This window comes from Aquarana catesbeiana, linkage group LG03, assembly GCF_042186555.1.
Source record: "Aquarana catesbeiana isolate 2022-GZ linkage group LG03, ASM4218655v1, whole genome shotgun sequence".
NCBI classification, from domain to species: domain Eukaryota; kingdom Metazoa; phylum Chordata; class Amphibia; order Anura; family Ranidae; genus Aquarana; species Aquarana catesbeiana.
In genome coordinates this window covers 337,803,774-337,817,846 of record NC_133326.1, presented here as the reverse complement: position 1 = coordinate 337,817,846, position 14,073 = coordinate 337,803,774, and the positions used below count along the sequence as shown (strand labels likewise).

At 48.9% G+C, this 14,073-nt stretch overlaps 1 protein-coding gene across 3 annotated transcripts in view; it reads right to left on the bottom strand.

Moving 5' to 3' along the window:
- The window catches only part of LOC141132291 (uncharacterized), a 234,055-nt gene that overhangs the window by 34,596 nt on the left and 185,386 nt on the right, over nucleotides 1-14,073 (bottom strand). The window lies entirely within an intron of this gene.

The following is a 14,073-nucleotide window of genomic DNA, read 5'->3' as shown; positions in this document are numbered from 1 at the left end:
TGACATTAGCGAATCAATATTCTCTATTGTCTTCCTGCTTCTCCTCCAGGACAGAAGGCAGATCTTAAGACCGTATTACCTAGGAGGAGAAGCCGGGGGAAGCCGCGACCTGAACAGGTAAGTGCGGACCTGGCAGGGGGGGTTTGTTTGCCGCCCCCAAAAATGAAGCACCGGCCACCACTGTATATGCATATATATATAGTGGATATAAAAAGTCTACACACTCCTGTTAATTTGTCAGGTTTATGTGATGTAAAAAAATGAGACAAAGATAAATCATTTTAGAACTTTTTCCACCTTTAATGTGACCTATAAACTCAGCTGAAAAATAAACTGAAATATTTTAAGGTAAAAATAAAAAACTAAAATAATGTGGTTGCATAAGTGTGCACACCCTCTTATAACTGGGTATGTTGCTGTGGTCAGAATTAAGCAATCGCATTCAAACTCATGTTAAATAGGAGTCAGCACACACCTGCCATCATTTCAATTGCCTCTGATTAACCCCAAATAGAGTTTAGTTGTTCTAGTAGATCTTTCCTGACATTTTCTTAGTCGCATCCTACAGCAAAAGCCCTGCTCAGCAGAGAGCTACCAAAGCATCAGAGGGATCTCATTGTTAAAGGTATCAGTCAGGAGAAGGGTACAAAAGAATTTCCAAGGCATTAGATATACCATGGAACACAATGAAGGCAGTCATTATCAAGTGGAGAAAATATGGCACAATGCCAAGAATTGTACGTCCCTCCAAAATTGATAAAAAGACGAGAAGAAAACTGGTCAGGGAGGCTTCCAAGAGGCCTACAGCAACATTAAAGGAGCTGCAGGAATATCTGGCAAGTACTGGCTGTGGTATATGTGACAACAATCTCCTGTATTCTTCATATGTCCAGGCTATGGGGTAGAGTGACAAGGTGAAAACATTTTCTTACAAGAAAGACATCTAAGTCCGGCTAAATTTTACAAAAACACATCTGAAGTCTCCCAAATGCATGTGGGAAAATGTGTTATGGTCTGATGAAAACAAGATTGAACTTTTTGGCCATAATTCCAAAAGATATGTTTGGCGCAAAAACAACACTGCACATCACCAAAAGAACACCATACCCACAGAGAAGTATGGTGGTGGTAACATCATGCTTTGGGGCTGTTTTTCTTCAGCTGGAAAAGGGGCCTTAGTCAAGGTAGAGGGAATTATGAACAGTTCCAAATACCAGTAAATATTGGCACAAAACCTTCAGGCTTCTGCTAGAAAGCTGAACATGAATAGGAACTTCATCTTTCAGCATGACAATGACCCAAAGCGTACATCCAAATCAACAAAGGAATGGCTTCACCAGAAGAAGATTACATTTTTGGAATGGCCCAGCCAGAGCCCAGACCTGAATCCGATTGAAAATCTGTGGTGTGATCTGAAGAGGGTTGTGCACAGGAGATGCCCTCGCAATCTGACAGATTTGGAGTGTTTTTGAAAAGAAGAGTGGGTAAATATTGCCAAGTCAAAATGTGCCATGCTGATAGACTCATACCCAAAAAGACTGAGTGCTGTAATAAAATCAAAAGGTGCTTCAACAAAGTATTAGTTTAAGGGTGTGCACACTTATGCAACCATATTATTTTATTTTTGACTTCCCTCCACCTAAAAGATTTTAGTTCGTTGTTCAATTGAGTTGTACTGTTTATAGGTCACATCAAAAGTAGAAAAAGTTCTGAAATGATGTATCTTTGTATCTTTGTCTCATTTTTTTACGTCACAGAAAGCTTACATTTTAACAGGTGTGGGTAGATCTTTTATATCCACTGTATACAGTGAGGCAAAAAAGTATTTAGTCAGCCACCAATTGTGCAAGTTCTCCCACTTAAAAAGATGAGGGAGGCCTGTAATTATCATCATCGGTATACCTCAACTATGAGAGACAAAATGTGAAATGTGTCTGATTTTTGAGAGAATTTATTTGCAAATTATGGTGGAAAATAAGTATTTGGTCAATATCAAAAGTTATTATTAGAGATTATCAGTGGTCTTGTATGTCTTCCATTTTCTAATTATTGCTCCCACAGTTGATTTCTTCACACCAAGCTGCTTGCCCATTGCAGATTCAGTCTTCCTAGCCTGGTGCAGGTCTACAATTTTGTTTCTGGTGTCCTTCGACAACTCTTTGGTCTTCACCATAGTGGAGTTTGGAGTGTGAATCTTTGAGGTTGTGGACAGGTGTCTTTTATACTGATAGCAAGTTCAAACAGGTGCCATTAATACAGGTAATGAGTGGAGGACAGAGGAGCCTCTTAAAGAAGAAGATACAGGTCTATGAGAGCCAGAAATCTTGCTAGTTTGTAGGTGACCAAATACTTATTTTCCACCATAATTTGCAAATAAATTCTTTCAAAAATCAGACAATGTTATTGTCTGGATTTGTTTCCACATTTTGTCTCTCAAAGTTGAGGTATACCTATGATGACAATTACAGGCCTCTCTCATCTTTTTAAGTGGGAAAATTTGCACAATTGGTGGCTGACTAAATACTTTTTTGCCCCACTGTGTATATATATATATATATATATATATATATATATATATATATATACATACATACAGTATACCATATACACACACACACTGCATATATGGACTGAACATAGAAGTTATATTTTTTGTAGAAAGTAGCATTTGCCCAGTGATTCAGTGATTCTTGAACTGTATGGACTGGGATTGGTAGCTGTGGAGAAAATGTGGCCAGCTTTAAACCCCCTCAATTTATCCCAGAAGAGTAGGATAGTTTTGGGAACATACAGTATAAGTTGACAATTCAGAGCTAGAGCAGTCAGTTACAACAGTGGGGTGAACTGAGCAACATGATCTTATCAGTTCTGCTTAAAATTAAAAAAGGAAGTGTTTTTTCTAGTGCGCTGATCAACATGGCTGATGTATACTTGGCTAAAGATTTACAAGTAAAAAAAAAAGTGTATACAAAGTGCACACCAAACAATAGGGCTAATATATCTAGTGTAAAAAAGCTGCTAGCTCTTCCACTGTACATGTACCAGTCTGTTTTGTAGTTAGCACTTTGAGCTGCTTTTAAGGGCACTGAAAAACATAGCCCCCCTCCTCTCTCTAAAAATCCAGCTACTATGAACTGAGCTCTGCTGTACCATTGGAGCTGTCAGAATGGTATTGAGTTGTATGCTTAGCTTTCCTGCCACCAAATTTGTGTGTTGTGGGGATTGTTTTAACAGTAAAACAGATAAAGGAAATGGATAGGGTGAATTGTTGGCTTTTATGGTTTTTAAAAATTACATATACTCAATAAATACATACCAAAGGTCAGGCCCGGATTTACTCCCTTTGCCGCCCCAAGGCCGGGTCCTTCAATGCCGCCCCCCCCCCCCCCACACACACACACAAACACATACACACACACCACCATTCTCGTCCTTTATCGATGACTGCTACAATAGATCAATTAAAAACATATCTCCACACCAGAGAACACTGAAAATAACTGGCTTTAATTGTACAGACTGAAAATACTTCAGGGTAAGCGCGCGAGGGGTAAGGATTTTTCGCGGGCAATGGCTGGTGTTAGTGCTTCAATCATCCCCGGCACCATGGTTGTTATGGTGTCAGGATGATTGAAACGCATTATTTCTATCATTACATTGTAATATAAAATGAAATAGTTCAACTCACCATAATGCAGAATCATTGGGAGCCCTGAGCGTGTCACTTGCCACCATCGCTTGTCACTTGCCACTATGCCTGCCACCAGATGAGGATGTCACTTGCCACGCTGCCTGCCACCAGATGGGGATGTCACTTGCCTCTATGCCTGCCACCAGATGGGGATGTCACTTGCCTCTATGCCTCCCACCAGATGGAGATATCACTTGCCACTATGCCTGCCACCAGATGGAGATATCACTTGCCACTATGCCTGCCACCAACTAGAGATGTCACTTGCCACTATGCCAACCACCAGATGGAGATGTCACTTGCCACTATGCCTGCCACCAGATGGAGATGTCACTTGCCACTATGCCTGCCACCAGATGGGGATGTCACTTGCCACTATGCCTGCCACCAGATGGGGATGTCACTTGCCACGCTGCCTGCCAACAGATGGGGATGTCACTTGCCTCTATGCCTGCCACCAGATGGGAATGTCACTTGCCACACTGCCACCAGATGGGAATGTCACTTGCCACGCTGCCTGCCACCAGATGGGAATGTCACTTGCCACGCTGCCTGCCACCAGATGGGAATGTCACTTGCCACGCTGCCTGCCACCAGATGCGGATGTCACTTGCCACGCTGCCTCCCACCAGATGGGGATGTCACTTGCCTCTATGCCTGCCACCAGATGGGAATGTCACTTGCCACACTGCCACCAGATGGGAATGTCACTTGCCACGCTGCCTGCCACCAGATGGGGTTGTCACTTGCCACGCTGCCTGCCACCAGATGGGGATGTCACTTGCCACCATGCCTGCCACCAGATGGGGATGTCACTTGCCACCAGATGGGAATGTCACTTGCCATGCTGCCTGCCACCAGATGGGGATGTCACTTGCCACCATGCCTGCCACCAGATGGGGATGTCACTTGTCACACTGCCACCAGATGGGGATGTCACTTGCCATGCTCCCTGCCACCAGATGGGGATGTCACTTGCCACCATGCCTGCCACCAGATGGGGATGTCACTTGCCACGCTGCCTGCCACCAGATGGGGATGTCACTTGCCATGCTCCCTGCCACCAGATGGGGATGTCACTTGCCACCATGCCTGCCACCAGATGGGGATGTCACTTGCCACGCTGCCTGCCACCAGATGAGGATGTCACTTGCCACGCTGCCTGCCACCAGATGGGGATGTCACTTGCCACCATGCCTGCCACCAGATGGGGATGTCACTTGCCTCTATGCCTCCCACCAGATGGAGATATCACTTGCCACTATGCCTCCCACCAGATGGAGATATCACTTGCCACTATGCCTGCCACCAGATGGAGATGTCACTTGCCACTATGTCTGCCACCAGATGGAGATGTCACTTGCCACTATGCCACCAGATGGAGATGTCACTTGCCACTATGCCTGCCACCAGATGGAGATGTCACTTGCCACTATGCCTGCCACCAGATGGGGATGTCACTTGCCACTATGCCTGCCCCCAGATGGGGATGTCACTTGCCACGCTGCCTGCCACCAGATGGGGATGTCACTTGCCTCTATGCCTGCCACCAGATGGGAATGTCACTTGCCACACTGCCACCAGATGGAAATGTCACTTGCCACGCTGCCTGCCACCAGATGGGAATGTCACTTGCCACTCTGCCTGCCACCAGATGGGAATGTCAAAAGCCACGCTGCCTGCCACCAGATGGGGATGTCACTTGCCACGCTGCCTGCCACCAGATGGGGATGTCACTTGCCTCTATGCCTGCCACCAGATGGGAATGTCACTTGCCTCTATGCCTGCCACCAGATGGGAATGTCACTTGCCACACTGCCACCAGATGGGAATGTCACTTGCCACGCTGCCTGCCACCAGATGGGGTTGTCACTTGCCACGCTGCCTGCCACCAGATGGGGATGTCACTTGCCACTATGCCTGCCACCAGATGGGGATGTCACTTGCCACCATGCCTGCCACCAGATGGGGATGTCACTTGCCTCTATGCCTGCCACCAGATGGGGATGTCACTTGTCACACTGCCACCAGATGGGGATGTCACTTGCCATGCTCCCTGCCACCAGATGGGGATGTCACTTGCCACCATGCCTGCCACCAGATGGGGATGTCACTTGCCACCATGCCTGCCACCAGATGGGGATGTCACTTGCCACCAGATGGGAATGTCACTTGCCATGCTGCCTGCCACCAGATGGGGATGTCACTTGCCACCATGCCTGCCACCAGATGGGGATGTCACTTGTCACACTGCCACCAGATGGGGATGTCACTTGCCATGCTCCCTGCCACCAGATGGGGATGTCACTTGCCACCATGCCTGCCACTAGATGGGGATGTCACTTGCCACGCTGCCTGCCACCAGATGGGGATGTCACTTGCCATGCTCCCTGCCACCAGATGGGGATGTCACTTGCCACCATGCCTGCCACCAGATGGGGATGTCACTTGCCACGCTGCCTGCCACCAGATGAGGATGTCACTTGCCACGCTGCCTGCCACCAGATGGGGATGTCACTTGCCACCATGCCTGCCACCAGATGGGGATGTCACTTGCCTCTATGCCTCCCACCAGATGGAGATATCACTTGCCACTATGCCTCCCACCAGATGGAGATATCACTTGCCACTATGCCTGCCACCAGATGGAGATGTCACTTGCCACTATGCCTGCCACCAGATGGAGATGTCACTTGCCACTATGCCACCAGATGGAGATGTCACTTGCCACTATGCCTGCCACCAGATGGAGATGTCACTTGCCACTATGCCTGCCACCAGATGGGGATGTCACTTGCCACTATGCCTGCCCCCAGATGGGGATGTCACTTGCCACGCTGCCTGCCACCAGATGGGGATGTCACTTGCCTCTATGCCTGCCACCAGATGGGAATGTCACTTGCCACACTGCCACCAGATGGAAATGTCACTTGCCACGCTGCCTGCCACCAGATGGGAATGTCACTTGCCACTCTGCCTGCCACCAGATGGGAATGTCAAAAGCCACGCTGCCTGCCACCAGATGGGGATGTCACTTGCCACGCTGCCTGCCACCAGATGGGGATGTCACTTGCCTCTATGCCTGCCACCAGATGGGAATGTCACTTGCCTCTATGCCTGCCACCAGATGGGAATGTCACTTGCCACACTGCCACCAGATGGGAATGTCACTTGCCACGCTGCCTGCCACCAGATGGGGTTGTCACTTGCCACGCTGCCTGCCACCAGATGGGGATGTCACTTGCCACTATGCCTGCCACCAGATGGGGATGTCACTTGCCACCATGCCTGCCACCAGATGGGGATGTCACTTGCCTCTATGCCTGCCACCAGATGGGAATGTCACTTGCCACACTGCCACCAGATGGGAATGTCACTTGCCACGCTGCCTGCCACCAGATGGGGTTGTCACTTGCCACACTGCCTGCCACCAGATGGGGTTGTCACTTGCCACCATGCCTGCCACCAGATGGGGATGTCACTTGCCACCAGATGGGAATGTCACTTGCCATGCTGCCTGCCACCAGATGGGGATGTCACTTGCCACCATGCCTGCCACCAGATGGGGATGTCACTTGCCACACTGCCACCAGATGGGGATGTCACTTGCCATGCTCCCTGCCACCAGATGGGGATGTCACTTGCCACCATGCCTGCCACCAGATGGGGATGTCACTTGCCACGCTGCCTGTCACCAGATGGGGATGTCACTTGCCATGCTCCCTGCCACCAGATGGGGATGTCACTTGCCACCATGCCTGCCACCAGATGGGGATGTCACTTGCCACGCTGCCTGCCACCAGATGGGGATGTCACTTGCCACCATGCCTGCCACCAGATGGGGATGTCACTTGCCTCTATGCCTCCCACCAGATGGAGATATCACTTGCCACTATGCCTCCCACCAGATGGAGATATCACTTGCCACTATGCCTGCCACCAGATGGAGATGTCACTTGCCACTATGCCTGCCACCAGATGGAGATGTCACTTGCCACTATGCCTGCCCCAGATGGGGATGTCACTTGCCACGCTGCCAGCCACCAGATGGGGATGTCACTTGCCTCTATGCCTGCCACCAGATGGGAATGTCACTTGCCACACTGCCACCAGATGGAAATGTCACTTGCCACGCTGCCTGCCACCAGATGGGAATGTCACTTGCCACTCTGCCTGCCACCAGATGGGAATGTCACAAGCCACGCTGCCTGCCACCAGATGGGGATGTCACTTGCCACGCTGCCTGCCACCAGATGGGGATGTCACTTGCCTCTATGCCTGCCACCAGATGGGAATGTCACTTGCCTCTATGCCTGCCACCAGATGGGAATGTCACTTGCCACACTGCCACCAGATGGGAATGTCACTTGCCACGCTGTCTGCCACCAGATGGGGTTGTCACTTGCCACGCTGCCTGCCACCAGATGGGGATGTCACTTGCCACCATGCCTGCCACCAGATGGGGATGTCACTTGCCACCATGCCTGCCACCAGATGGGGATGTCACTTGCCACCAGATGGGAATGTCACTTGCCACGCTGCCTGCCACCAGATGAGGATGTCACTTGCCACCATGCCTGCCACCAGATGGGGATGTCACTTGCCACACTGCCACCAGATGGGGATGTCACCTGCCATGCTCCCTGCCACCAGATGGGGATGTCACTTGCCACCATGCCTGCCACCAGATGGGGATGTCACTTGCCACGCTGCCTGCCACCAGATGGGAATGTCACTTGCCACGCTGCCTGCCACCAGATGGGGATGTCACTTGCCACGCTGCCTCCCACCAGATGGGGATGTCACTTGCCTCTATGCCTGCCACCAGATGGGAATGTCACTTGCCACACTGCCACCAGATGGGAATGTCACTTGCCACGCTGCCTGCCACCAGATGGGGTTGTCACTTGCCATGCTGCCTGCCACCAGATGGGGATGTCACTTGCCACCAGATGGGAATGTCACTTGCCATGCTGCCTGCCACCAGATGGGGATGTCACTTGCCACCATGCCTGCCACCAGATGGGGATGTCACTTGCCACACTGCCACCAGATGGGGATGTCACTTGCCATGCTCCCTGCCACCAGATGGGGATGTCACTTGCCACCATGCCTGCCACCATCTGGTGGCAGGCATAGAGGCAAGTGACATCCCCATCTGGTGGCAGGCAGCGTGGCAAGTGACATCCCCATCTGGTGGCAGGCAGCGCGGCAAGTGACATTCCCATCTGGTGGCAGGCAGCGTGGCAAGTGACATTCCCATCTGGTGGCAGGCAGCGTGGCAAGTGACATTCCCACGCTGCCTGCCACCAGATGGGGATGTCACTTGCCATGCTCCCTGCCACCAGATGGGGATGTCACTTGCCACCATGCCTGCCACCAGATGGGGATGTCACTTGCCACGCTGCCTGCCACCAGATGAGGATGTCACTTGCCACGCTGCCTGCCACCAGATAGGGATGTCACTTGCCACCATGCCTGCCACCAGATGGGGATGTCACTTGCCTCTATGCCTCCCACCAGATGGTGATATCACTTGCCACTATGCCTCCCACCAGATGGAGATATCACTTGCCACTATGCCTGCCACCAGATGGAGATGTCACTTGCCACTATGCCTGCCACCAGATGGAGATGTCACTTGCCACTATGCCACTAGATGGGAATGTCACTTGCCACTATGCCTGCCACCAGATGGAGATGTCACTTGCCACTATGCCTGCCACCAGATGGGGATGCACTTGCCACTATGCCTGCCACCAGATGGGGATGTCACTTGCCACGCTGCTTGCCACCAGATGGGGATGTCACTTGCCTCTATGCCTGCCACCAGATGGGAATGTCACTTGCCACACTGCCACCAGATGGGAATGTCACTTGCCACGCTGCCTGCCACCAGATGGGAATGTCACTTGCCACGCTGCCTGCCACCAGATGGGAATGTCACTTGCCACGCTGCCTGCCACCAGATGGGGATGTCACTTGCCACGCTGCCTGCCACCAGATGGGGATGTCACTTGCCACTATGCCTGCCACCAGATGTCACTTGCCATGCTCCCTGCCACCAGATGGGGATGTGTGTCACTTGCCATGCTGCCTTCTATCAGATGGAGGAGGGCGGAACATCATCTCTCTCCCCCGCTGCCGCACCGCTGACATTACATTGATTTTTTCAAAAATGGCGCCGGGCTGCGCAATCACGCTACTGCACATGCGCGCCCGGCCGAGCGCGTACGAGCTTTCCCGAGCCCGGCCGGCTTCGGAACGGTGCATGGGCAGTTGCGTGGTTGGCTCGCGGCCATCTTTTCTATGGGCACCGGTGCCCCTAATAGAGTTTAATGGGCAGCCCGAATAGGGGGGCGGCCGCAAAGTCGCCGCAGGACTGGCGCCGCCCCTGCACCACTGCCGCCCCGAGGCCTGTCCTCGGTGGCCTTGTGGCAAATCCGGCCCTGCCAAAGGTGCAGTTTTGTACAGTACATGGATCAATATTGACAGAAACAAGGTATTAGTCTGTGCAATAACATTTTACATTGAGTTCACTCTGCATCATTTGAAGACAAATCTGTAAAAACTTCAACACAGGGCACTTTCACCCCCTTCCTGCCCAGGCCAATTTTCAGCTTTCAGCTCTGTGACACTTTGAATGATGATTGCGAGGCCATGTAATGCTGCATTCTTTTGGTGGTATTTAATCAACACAGAGGGGTTGATTTACTAAAGGCAAATCCACTTTGCACTACAAGTGCACTTGGAAGTAAAGTTGTTGTAGATCTGAGGGGGACATGCAAGGAAAATAAAAAACAGCACTTTTGCTTGTACATGATTGGATGATAAAATCAGCAGAGCTTCCCCTCATTTCAGATCTTCTCCTCAGATCTAAAGTGATTGCACTTCCAAGTGCACTTGTAGTGCAAAGTGGATTTGCCTTTAGTAAATCAACCCCTGAGTTCTTTATTTTTTGCTAAACAAATGAAAAAAGACAGATCATTTTGAAAAAAAAGTTTCTTTTTTTTTGTTATAAAATTTTGTAAATAAGTAATTTTTCTCATTCACTTACGTGCGCTGATGAGACTGCACTGACAGGCACTGATGAGTTGGCACTGATGGGCACTGATGAGGAGGCACTAATAGGCAGCACTAATGGGCATTATTAAGCAGTAAGGATGGGCGGCCCAAGCATAACTTCGGGCCGAACTTTCATTGTTCAGACATTCGGCGAACAGCCAAACAAACGGTTCATTTGAAGCTTCAGCCAATCAGGGCACAGAGCACTGTCAGAGTCATGATTGGACACTGTCATCATGGCTTTATCCAATCATGGCTCATTCCCGCCCCACAGTATAAAAGTATTCTTTTAATGGCAGCCATTTTCAGTGTGATTTTGACATGGAGAGAGATAGAACAGGGATCTGTTCAGTGCTATTAGTTAGTGTGCTATACTGTGCTATTTTTCTTCAATTGTCAGTGTAGAATATTAGTTTAGTGTCAGTCCAGGGATAGTGTGAGTGTAGTGAGGAGGACCATCATTCAGCTTTGCATAGTGTGCAGCTAGAGTAGGGACAGCTCAGATAGTTTCAGTGTAGTGAGTGAGACTGTGTCAGTAATCTTGACATTAGTGTATAGCTAGAGTAGGGACAAATCAGATAGCGTCAGTGTAGTGACGGTTGAACACCGTCTATTTGATTGTGTTACTGCCAGTTTAACGTCATATAGTTCTGTGTGCGTTACTGCCAGTTTAATGCCCTATATAGTTCTGTGTGCGTTACTGCCAATTTAACGGCATATAGTTTTGGTGCGTTAAAGCAAGTTTAATGCCAGTTACTTCTGTGTGCATTACTGCCAGTTTAACGCCATATAGTTTTGTGTGTGTTACTGCCAGTTTAACACCATATAGTGTGCGTTACTGCTAGTTTAACGACATACAGTTTTGTGTGCGTTACTGCCAGTTGAATGCCATATTGTTTTATGTGTGTTACTGCCAGTTTAACGCCATATTTTTCTGTGTGGATTACTGTCAATTTAACGCTATATAGTTTCGTGCGTTACTGCAAGTTTAACGCCATTTACTTCTGTGTGTGTTACTGCAAGTTTAACGCCATTTACATCTGTGTGCATTACTGCAAGTTTAATGCCATATAGTTCAGTGCGTCACTGTATGTTTGGCGCATTATATTTCAGTGCACCAAACACCACTTTACATTGATTAAAGTGCATCTACGTACAGATTTCCACTTCTTCTTTTCATTTGCTTATAAGCACCGCCCCCCTCCCTCCCAATAATGTCTGGGAGAACAACAAGGAGAGGCAGATGTTCCCTTGGCACTGTAAGGGGGCCAGCAACAAATGTGTCCACGGGCAAAGTGGACGTGGTGGTCAGTACTCAGGCAGGGCATCATTTCCTCTGTTTAGTGAGTTTGCTCATGCTATCCAGCCACAGCATGCAGAGGAGGTGGTGGACTGGCTTACTAAACCTTCCTCATCCTCCTCATCCTCTGTCACACAAGCAGAGACTTGTGTGCAGTCCCCTGCAGTTGCCAGGGTGGATAAACCTGCCTCCTTGTCCACATCTATTCCTGCCATAGCCCCAACATCAGCCATGAAGGAGTCAGCTGAGTTATTTGACCACAGTGTCAGCCACTTGCTCCTTGACGATGCCCAGTCATTACTGGATTCAGATGTTGGTTCTGAGTTTGAGGATGACAGGAACATAAGCCTTGAGAGAAGGGGGGAACACTGGTAGACAAATTGGCATTCATGTTCCCCCAGCCTCAGTGTATTGCCAAGTTGTCTCCAGTGGTAATGATGATGATGGAGATGGAGATGATGATGATGATGATGAGGTTGCTGATGCAACTTGGGTGCCAGATAGAGCAAAGGAGGAAACTGAAGGTGAGGGTTCACAACCCCAAGGAGGCCAACATCAAGAAAAAGTAGAGAGCAGCCACCCTATTCCATCACATTCTGCAGCTGTTATCTCTCAGCCCACCCCCCAAAGCTCAGCTGTCTGGGCCTTTTTCAGCACATCTGCAGCAGATCGCACTGTTGCGATCTGCAAACTGTGTCTCACGGAAATCAAACGTGGCAAAAACACCAGCCATTTGGGTACCGCATGCTTAACTAGTTACTGCCCACCGTCAAATGATGGTGGGGCGGTGCGGCTCTCTTTTCTTTTCTGCGCTCGGCCAGAAAGGCTCTTTAACCATGTGATTGGCTGTGTCCAATCACAGCGGTCACATGTAAACATGGAGATGCCGGTAAGCGGTGCTCCTTGCCTCACACTGATAGAGTGTGTGGCAAGGAGAGCCGATCAGTGGCATCTCCTCACAGGAGACATCTACACATGTAATCAGGGCACTGATCATCAGTGCCCTGATTACAATAGCAACACCAGTCCGCACTACGTGTTTCCAATATACTGATGCACTTCCCTGCTGGAAATATTGTAAGTGACATTTTTTAACAATAAACAAATGATACTACATATATATATCTGCCTACCCTGACTCTTTTTGGCGGAGCTTGATTTTCAGATGTGGGAGATTGGAGCGGAGGATAGATAACAAAGCTTTGATCTGGTTGTTCCTGGGCTCATTCGACCAAGTTCACCACACATGTGAACGATTGATTGGAAAAAGATTGTTGAATGGTTTCCAGGATTTGAGGAGTTACTTCATGTCTAATGGTCACTTGCTGGCCAGGGCCATCTGGTGAGCGCATTTTGTTGGGTGAAAAGTCACAAATATTATCTGGAACACAGATTTTATTTTTCACATGGTGTTAGAGTGGAATCATCTAGAAAGAATTTTGGAGCCGTTTTGAACTTTTCATGATATATTTGTTTGAGCAATCATAAATATATGAATTTTTTTTTTCAGAAATATTTGTGCACATGTATAAAGTGAAGCCATTCAATAATACATGTTTATACACGGTTTCGAATGTATATATACACTATTTGTATAAATCACTTTTTGAATTTTTAGTGATTGTATTGGGAGCGCCCTTTATCACAGCATTCATTCTTCATTAATCTTCACTAATTTCAAGTGCAGCAACCCTTCTTTTCTTTTTTTGTTTCACTATTGGCGCCAGTTCCATTTATTTATTATATATAAGCATATACTTTGTCAATGCTGCAGCAGCTATACATGCAGCAGAGGGCCATCAACGAGTACCTGTGCGAATACAGCACAACGACAGGCTCAGGCCACCTCGGCTTTTTTTCCCCATGCCAATGGCTGATGATTAAGGATACATGCACTGTATTGTCACCATTTGAGGAGGCCACAAGGATGGTGAGACGTGACAGTGCATGCATTAGTGACACAATCCCTGTTGTGTTCCTGCTGGAGCAGACTCTGCGTGGCATTATGGACAGGGCA